Raw genomic sequence first — 10,644 nt, forward strand, 5'->3', positions numbered from 1 at the left:
CATGCATAGGATATATTGTGACATTGATTTTCAGCTACTGAGTGAGGAAGCAAAGGAACAAGTGAGCCAACAAACAGAATGCCTAATGGTTTTCGTCACAGGTGGCACACCGGACATACCCAGTCAAGACTGATTGTAAAACATATAAGCGATGTAATTGTCTCTTTTACCAAACTATTGACACACTTTCATTTAGCCTCCCTCTAAATGTGAGAGGAAGGAAGAGACGTAAACAGAAAGCATGTTGTTCACGTTGAGAGCGGGAGGTGAGAACATAGAATCTCCTGTTTGTCTCACAGGGGTGAGAGGAGGGTAAGAAGGTTGCGGCACCCGGTCCCGGTGAATGGTATCATGGCATCCATGCGCACATACTCGTAGGCTCAGACAGGAAAGAGAATTTAAAGCGCAATCGCAACGCCAGGCACCTGCAGGGCAACAGAACACAACCTGCCAGTGTGTTGGTGTGTGTGGAAGTGTGTGTGCTTTTAGCTGACCTATAAAAGACAGCCTGTGATGGATTAGGGCTGGGATGTTCATCAGCTGTATGTTTGTGAACGTGTGTGTGAAAAGAAACGGCGACCGAAAGGAGGGAGGGCAAGAAGAGAGGGCCGAAAGGGACACCTGCTCTGACACAGAGACAGAGAGAAGAGATGAAAAAGAGAGGGAAAGAAAGAACCTGGTGTCCACCCGCAACACCGCCCCCCTCCCGCTCACTCCGTCCTTCCTTCCAGCTTGTGGGGGGTTGAATGGGGTGGCGCAGTGCCGGGGGGCTCACATCCGCATCCCCTGCCCCCAGCGCCCATTGCCTCCGTGGGTTTCATAGTGAGGCTGGAGCGGGTCAGGGACCGGTGGAGCCAGGCAGCGGGGGAGATGAGGGCTGTCTTTGTGGGGGTCAGAGTGTTCTCCGTCTGGGCCAAGCCGGCGAGCTTGGGCTGGGTCTCTGGAGCTGCACCTGGGGGTTCAATCAGCTCATTCACACCAAGCCTGTTTCCTGTAGTTACCAGTAAAACGCCTGGCTGAGGTGGTTTTCTCTTGGCACTGCTGGGGTTCCCATCTCTGAGACACACACACATGCACGATAGCTTAATGCAGTCATGTAAAAACGATGTTCAACTGCCCTCATGCCAAATTAAAATGGAAAGCAATGTATTTTCAGCCTAATATCTCTATATCACATGTATGGATTGCTGTAGATTATCAGTGTAAACCACAAACACTTTTTTTCTGTTTAAATATGATAATGAATGATACTCAAATGCAAATGAGATTTTGTAGCCTAAGCAAAGAGACAGTGTCCATGGATCCTTTATATATATACGTATATATACACACACACACACATATATTATTTCATTTTATATATTTAAATCTTAAATCTTCATGGCATAGATTCAACAAGGTGCTGGAAACATTCCTCTGAGATTTTGGTCCATAGTGACATAAGTTTCTGTAGATTTGTCGGCTGCACATCCATGATGTGAATCTCTCATTCCACCACATCCCAAAGGTGCTCTATTGGATTGATATCTGGTGAGTGTGGAGGCCATTTGAGAAACCAGTTTGAGATTATTTGAGCTTTGTGACATGGCTCGTTATTCTGCTGGACGTAGCCATCAGAAGATGACCCTATCATGCGAATGTTGCATCAGAAATCGAGATTCATCAGACTAGGCAAAGCTTTTCCAAACTTTTATTGTCCAATTTTGGTGAGCCCTTGTGAATTGTAGCTCAGTTTCCTGGTCTTAGCTGACAGGAGTGCCACCCAATGTGGTCTTCTGCTGTTGTAGCACATCTGCTTCAACGTTTGACATGTTGTGCATTCGAGATACTCTTCTGCATATGTAGGTTTTAATGAGTGCTTATTTAAGTTACTGTTGCCTTTCTATCAGCTCGAGTCAGGCCATTCTCCTCTGACCTCTGGCATCAACAAGGCATTGTTGCCCACAGAACTGCCGCTCACTGGATATTTTCTCTTTTTGGACATTTCTCTGTAAACCCTAGATATAGTTGTGCATGAAAATCCCAGTAGATGAACAGTTTCTGAAATATTCAGACCAGCCCGTCTGGCACCAACAACCATTTCATGTTCAAAGTCACTTAAATCCCCTTTCTTCCCCATGATGCTCAGTTTGAACTTCAGCAGATCATCTAGGCCTAGGCCTAAATGCATTGAGGGACATTCTGTCCTTTATGTTCTACAGAACAGGTGAGTAAATTGGTGAGTAGATGATAGGTATTTCATTTTGGTGTGAACCAGTCATTTAAATTGTAAATAACTCTGAATACTCCTTTAATCTTTGGGACTTTCTGTAATTCATTTCCAAGTTCCCATGTTATCAACATTTCATTTTGAAACAAATTCCCTGATCCATTTCCTTATTTCTTGTGTTTATGTGAAGGACAAGGATCGGGCAGCACGCAAGACTGGACACCAAAAACAAACCTGTGCACCAGCAGAAACATCACAATACCTCTGTGACAGACATCTGCGCTTAATTGCCCAGAAACAAAAACACAAACAACAAGGAAACATTGGGCATAAAGTAGTTGGACTACCAGTGCTAACTTTGACAGCTTGCACTGCTAACTGTTTTTCATGATGTGGAAGGTCACAACACAAGCTGATGCAAAAAATCAGCAACATTGAAACGGAGAAGGTCTGCTTCCATATTCATTACCAGACCATGGACGCCGAGAAACGTCTGCTAAATGCCGAGCGTGATATTTCAACCGCCGGCTGGCCAGCCCTTCGCCAGCTTGTGTCCGTACTGCACGTACTGCGGAGCTGTCTCGCACACCAACAAACCTGCATAAAGAAAAGTTCTAATGAGAAATTAACAGATGTCACAACTTTATTCTCTCTTTCTCTCCCCTGGAGGGAAGCAGGTGTGGAGTGCAAGACTGGAGGGCCTCAACCTCCGTCAGACGAGTCACGTTCTCCACAAAGTAGCTTCTAAAAATGAGTGTGTATCTGGTGGAGATGCTGTAAAACTGTTGACATGGGGGAGGTGAGCTGTCTAGAGCTTCAGAGCACTGCGAACCCTGCTTGACGTGTTGCTCTGGGCTGGCGGCCATGGATATGAGAAGATTACAAGCTGTTAATAGGGCGGAACCAATGAGCTGAAGGCTGGGTATTGTGGCTCCCAGCATGCTCTGGGAAAGGTTGGCCTGGACAGAACGGTTGGCTTCTCAGATGGATGAATCCAGGCGAAGAGTCACCCCATGGGCCTTTTGTCAAGTTGCCCGAAGAACAGTTGACACTGTTTCAAAATCATACACAGTCGCTGACGTCCAGAGAGTGTTGGGGATCGTTCTTTAACCACGCTCTGAAGCGGTCCTGCTGAGGACACACTGATTATAGCTGTCACGGGCTACTCAGTGCCAGCTGCCGTGTGTGTCACATTTCACTAATAAGAGCACTCACTCTGACACGTCACATTGAACATATGCATTGCAGAATGCTGTGCCAAAAGGCTTCATGCAACAAAAAAAAATGTAAACCTTTTGTGAGACAGAATTCCATTTCATGGTTTTCATCTTTTTGTTGATCTCTTTACAGCACGGAGGAATAAATGCAAAGACCGTTAAGTTTAGTCAGTTTGCTTCATCATTCCCTTCTTTATTGATTTTGACATGTAATTTGAGGGGTGAGGTAACAATTTCTAGAAATCCCACCCCAAATATTTTCTATGAACACTGCTCTATCTCCAGTCCACCAATATAGCTGTGTGTTGCAAAGCTTCTGTAGATTGATATTCTCATTCATACTAAGGCATTATTAGTTTTTCTGTGTTACAGTTGTACAAAATTCCAAATTGGCTCCCTTTCAATTCATGAGTGTTAATTTGAATTGAACTGGCCACAATGCCAGGGCTGTAATTCTTAAGTTAATTTTTTAGGATGGTCTATTTCAGCGGTCTAACAGCACTTGTCAGAATGATTGCGATCAAATCAAAGAAGGTGGGCTTTACTATTCATGGAGATCAAAGATGAATTCCAGCATGATGCTTCAGTTTTAACAGTGAAAGAGTGCAAGGTAAGATAGAAGTAGCTATTTATTTGTCTTAGGCCCGGTTTCACAGACAGAACTTAGCCTAAGCCAGGATTAGGCCTTAGTTCAATTAGGATATTTAATCAACTTCAATAAATGTACATTAGAAAAAAACATTACTAGTGTGTATCTTGAGACAAAACAATGATACTGACAAGTTGCAGTTAAAACAGCTCAAACATGCATTTTAGTCTAGGACTAGCTTAAGCCTTGTCTGTGGAACTGGGGGCTAATGTTTTGGGACAGAAATGTTAAACAACCCCAAGTAATATCCAGTGATATTAACTTCTGCTTCAGACATCACACCCACGGACTGTTGGCTGAACGTCTGATGCATATGACACAGTTAACTGGGCTGCATTCAGCCCCGACAAAACGTTGCGAAACATTTTTTAAACGGAAACGGTGGTGCGGTGAATACCCCGTTCTGATGACGCAAGAGTTGCAACTATAGCAGCTAAGAAGGCCATTCTTTTTGTTCTTTTTGAAGAACAGATATGCTATTTCTTTACTATAAAACTCTTAGGATAAACATGTCTTCTAATATCTTCAATTGTTGCGTATACCGAGCTGCAGCGGACACATTTGTAAACGACTTTACTTGGACCCATTGTGCGAGCTTTCGCTTTAAAACCGCGTGGCTTATATACAATATTTGCTACTGATTTGGCTGACATTTTTGACACACCCACCAAACAAGAGAAAACGTATCTCAAACCCCGTTGCACACCGTTTCCAGGAAACATGTCCTTCAATCCGGAAACTGTAGCAAAACGTTGCGCACTGGTTTGAGCTTGAACGTGCCCCTGGAAACACTTCAGGATTTTCGAAGTCGTCATCTGATTGGTTGAATTCTACAGGCTGTCTGGGAGACGTGTGTGTCGCGTTCTTTAACGGTCTGCCTGGAAACAAACCCCCTCTAGAAGAAAAACGCCGTTGTGTTTAGGTTTACAACTGTGACAAGGAGCGCTTACAAGGATCAACTGAAAGCTGGATTTTCAAAAGTATGAAGTTTGCGGCTCCACTGTTGCAATAAACTTGCACAGCATTCTTGAAAGAATAATTTATTAGATACACACCAGTCTGTTGTAGGGACATTTACATTTTCACGCCCCTAAACATGACTCGGAACAAAGTGAACTGTGATTGGTTGCGTTACATGTCAGTCAAACGTCCTCTTGGGCGGTCCTTGGCCAATGAAAGCTGCGATAGAGTCCATACCTTTTGCCATCAGTCTGAAAGTCTGGCTATATGCGAGACTTAACTACTGCTAAATTTAGCCATTTTTTAATCGAAAACTAATTCATAATTTAATCTGACAAGACAAGGAACATTAACTGAGCCATCTTTTTTATTTTACAACAAATTAGCCTAATTACTTTACAATGAATTCTACTTCTTTTACTCATTAATCTCTTAAATCCCTTTAAATCAACCTCAAAAACTGGTTTGGTCACCAATGTTGGTGATTTGATGTTATTGAAACTTTAGCATTATAAACACTTTTGGCCAATTTCATTTTTTTATGTAAATCAATGTCTATAGCCATTGTCAGGATGGCTGACAAATGGGATCTTTTGCTTTAAGACTTTGGACATAAGGGAAGGTGTAGGCTCATGAGTATAGTATAACTGTATAGTAACAATTGCAGTATGCCAGTTTTTACAGTGCATAGAGGTTTGATTAATGATTTGCATTTCTTGTTTGTCTCTTGAAGGCCAGTTTTGCATTATAAACACTTTCAGATTTCAGTGTTTTTCCATTCAAGTCGATAGCAAGGGCCATCAGATGGGCTCATTTGCTTAAAAAAGACTTTGGATTGAACTTCCCTTCCATAAGGGAATGTGAAGGCTCATGGGATATGATAGATGAGTTGACATCACTTTAGGTTTGAGAGAAGAGAAGACAAGGAATAACTCAGTGACTAGCTGAACAGATGACAGACAACATGAAAAGCAATAAGCCAGAGGGAAAAAAACAAAAAAAACGGAAGCACACACACCCATTGTCAAGATCATAGGCTAAAGGGCAGAAAGTCACCGATGGTAAAAGTTTACAAGAAAAAAAAATAACCAGGCAAAATTCACAATATGCCTATATACAAAGCTTTGTGATGTTCCATTGTTTGGTAATGAACATAGCATGCGTACAGAGTAAATTTCAGAGCTAATTTAGCTTTTCTGTGTTGAAACTTAACTATAGCGTCAGTCTGCCATCCATTCAGGCCTGATGAAGGATGGATTCTCAGATGCTTGTCAAGATGGCTGAAAACGAGTGAAGATAAATGAGAGAAAAGAAGAGTCAGACGACCCATGCAAACTGAGAGCGGAACACCTCTATCACCCAACCATCCATCAACCACACTGACACATGCACACACAACACACACAACACACACATCTAAATGTGGCAATGCAAGACAGAGCGTGTGTGTGTGTGTGGTGACAGAAGTGGGCAGAGAAATTTTCTCACTCCATAAAGTTGCTAATATGATTTTGCAGAAGGAGAGAGAGCAAGAGTGTGTTCCCAGTAGATTGAAACGGAGAGACATATGCCAGAACAGGATCAGATTGCAGGACAAAGTCATTTAGAGTTTATCGGGTACACACACACACACACACACACAGTTTTTTTCTGAAAGGAGGAACACTGCTCATAAGATCATGTCTCTGAAAGGGTTCAGCTGGACAGCAACAAAGACACAAACAAAAGGTCCAGCAGCCACAAACCCTCATTGGCCTGCAGAGCTCCCATGGTGCTCTTTGATGTTAAGTTGTCCAGGCCCTGTCCTCTTTTCACAGCGCATCCACACTCGGCCAGTCATGAATATCCAAGAGTTCAGTCCCTCTTTCCAGGATTATCCCCTCTTTCTTTAACCGCTCAAACATTCCTAATGCACATCTTTCTATCTATCTTACACTCCTTTGACTCTCTTTTCTTTCTCTCTGTTTTTCTGCTCCATCTGTCTTAGTCTCTTTCAGTAAACACATTGACTCTTTCAGTAAACACATTGATCCACGCTGTATGAGAGTGCATTGGCTTTAAATCATAGACTTGTAGCACACAGCACCCCAGATCATGACCTGCAAACAAGCACACAGTCCCGCTGCATACATGCTGGCCGCCTCGCTCGCTCTCGCTCCCAAAAGCCCAATAGCACTAGTTGCAACAGAGACAACTTTTAAAAAAAAAACTTTTTTTTCTTTTTTCTACCCAAATGCTGGCTTTAGTCTGTTGGGTAATTTTGCTGTTTTTCTTTTTTTTATTATGTTTTCCCAGGCAGGTGCTGGGTATAATGTTAAAAGTATCACACCAGTAATGATGTTTATATTCTTTTTGTATTTAACATAACTGACACAAATGTATTCTCATTCTAAACCAAAAAAGTGCTACAAGCAGTAAATCTAAATTAATTCAAATTAACATCTAAATTAATTATTTTTCCCAAGTCAAAAAACAAATAAAAAATAAAATAAATACATTAAACCAAAAAAGGAAAAAGTGCTGTTTTCTATACAGATTTAATAAATTATTTATATTTTCACTTTCTTGTAGGCCACACTCTAAAAACAACCCAAGTTGGGTTGAAAATGGACAGTTAAATGTTTGCCCAACCTGCTGGGTAGTTTTATTTAAACCAACCATTGTTTAAAAATTACAGTATTGCTTGCTTGCTATGTTGGAAATTAATATTTATTAATATGTTTATTAAATGAACATTTATTAATAAGTTTAATGAATAATAATTAAACAATACACATGTATTAAATTTCTTATTAATAAATGTTCACCTTTTGATTATTATTGTTGCCTCTAGTAAATATGTGTCTGATTTTTAACTTCCAACCTATTTTGGGTTCATTTTAAGCCAGCCATATAGTCATTTTTAAACAATAGCACAATGAGCAAACATTTAACCCAACCACTGGGTTTGTCCATTTTCAACCCAGCATTTTTTAGAGTGCAGTTTTGACAAAAAAGGGGAAGTAAATCAAATAGTTTATTTATGCTGCAGAATTTATCACCCATTCGTGCCAGTATAGTTCCAATCACTTCTTTTACTCACTTTCCTCAGACTGATTATCACATGACACTTTCTTAATGAATCTCAACAAACTAAAATAAACTGATTACAATGTCTTTTACATGTACATGTCTTTGGCTTCATGGGGTGTGTTACATAAGGAAGAACAGATGATGGAGGGTGAGATAAACACTTGTCCCAGGGGAAGTGTGGTCTCATATGGCCACTGTACAGGTTCCTCAAATCATCCGTCTGCTCCTCCTCTAAACTGCACTTCTTGGAATGATTATGTGATAAATGACTGACACTCGCTATAACGATGATGGATCAATGAAACTGAGAGGCCGAAAAACACATTCTAGGAAAGGATAACTTTACCTCTCTCCACTCTCTCTTTCTTGTTACTTTCTATTGTCCCACAATGCTACAGATGCACTTCCTTTATTTGTTTATTTTGGCTCTTTTTTTTCTACATTATTTGTGTTTTTCCACCACCTTTGATGCATCTCTTCAATCCTCTCCGCTAATCCTTTGGGCTAACAAGGCCCAGTGTTTGCGTCTGAATGGCCCAACATCTGTGCTGAATCAGAGGATTTAAGAATGGTTTTAAGATCTGAGTTTAAAACCACCTCACATACATAAATATTAAACACTAAACAATCTGTGAAAATGCATGAGGCTGCTATAGTTTGGCATGGATAAATATTAGCTCAAAAAGTTTCATTTTTAGTAGCAAACGTTTTTACATTATTCAGTGACGTTTTAAAGTACCCTTATTTGGCACTTTATGCTCGGTACCTAGAATGATGACACGTTACTTAAGTAGATTTGCTTTGCAGTAGTTTGTCCGTGCGTTATTAGTATCTATAATTATGTGTCAGTGAGTCAGTGAGTGAGAGGAGACCTTCGTTAAGGTGTTCTCTGTTCAGTGGCTCCGCGGGGGAGGTGCTGCTCTGATTAATTTGGAAACGTGATAGCGTGTAATTCTCATTACCTTTCGAAGTAATTGCATTTTACGCGGAGCAAATGGGCGAGGCGGCTGAAGATTACTAACAAGCAGATGTTAGTGAAGGAAGACAAGACATCAGCAGCCTGTTTGCTTTCATGGAGCTCAATCTGGGGTCGAAATTACTATTACACTGACTGCTACAGGGTGGATGTAATAGGCCTACTGAAACTTTTTTTTTCATTGAAACTTTGAAACTTACGTGAAGATTGGTTGATGTTTATGAGCCCTTTTTTGTTGGATTTAGACTATTTAGTTGTGACATGAATATATTGAAATGCCCAAAATGCATCTAGGATAAATCGGCAAATAAAATATGCAAATTAAACAGTATAAATAAAGTATCTTATAAAATAATCCGTTAACGCTTGTCCATATAAAATAAAAAAAAAATGCCCTTTTTGTTGTCCAAAATTAATATAATGAATTCTAATAATATAATATAATGAATTTTAAAACAAATAAACAAGTAGCAAATATGAATATTCAAAAGCCAGCTTCACTCCGTATCGTTCCAGCTCAAAAATCCCTTGGAAAACATTGCAACAGAAAGAGCAATCTGCCATCCAGCTGCTGGCGTTTAGTTATGTATTCCACCTAATACTCCTTTATTTATTCCCTCCATCTCGCAGCTCCTTCGTTTTCTGCATATTTTGTGTAGTGCAAGACTGCACATGCGTTTTTTGCATTCTAAATAAATGATCCCTTCCTTGAGGCTTAAAAACATGAAGGTAATCTTATTTTTTTCCAGAATGAAGCGCTTCATAAAAGTTAATAAGAAAATCTACAAGGTCTCATTTGGAAAGCTGCCCAAAGCAGCAGAATCATTGGCTTTGACAGGTAAGGGTGTTCATGAGAAGACACACGTGCCAAATTACGGAAAAGTCATTGTGACACATTCTTTCTATCACAATCAACTTGTTTTTTTTATATATATATATATATGACTGTAGGCTGGTTTTATGTTTTGCCCCAGTCTGTCTGATTTTTTTTTTTTTTTTTTTTAAATCAGTGTTACCGTGTTAAGATAGGCTATTTGTTTTATATTAACTCAAACAGTGGCGAAGGCCTAAGGGCGCAAAAGTTGAGCATATATTCGTTTAATTTCGTTAATAAGAATGAACAATACATTGAATTCATATTTTCTCTCTGTTTTTTTTAATTATTACTGTTATTTGTAAATAATAATAATAATATTCAGTTGTTTAATTTGCCTATACTTTCTGATATAGGATAATGCGTAAATCATACAGGTGGGCTTAATAATAGCTAAAAAATTATTTATAGAATTTAGGCTATCAAGCATTAGTCGTCACTAAAATATTACTATATACAAATATAAACTATATAAAACCAAAAATAAACAATTAAACTGTAAATTATGCTATTTAAAGTAAAATCTGCCACACAGAGACTGTGAAATACGGTCTGTCAATAAGCTCGGGTCAAGTTATTCAACATTCTCACTCTTTTTAGACCATCTTTGTTCCAGTCTACAATAAATAAATGGTGTCGGTCTGAGCACTCTCTGTTTGTTCTCATCCAGAGCGAATAAGTGATTAT

The sequence above is a fragment of the Megalobrama amblycephala genome, linkage group LG6 (assembly GCF_018812025.1).
Source record: "Megalobrama amblycephala isolate DHTTF-2021 linkage group LG6, ASM1881202v1, whole genome shotgun sequence".
Taxonomy (NCBI): Eukaryota; Metazoa; Chordata; class Actinopteri; order Cypriniformes; family Xenocyprididae; genus Megalobrama; species Megalobrama amblycephala.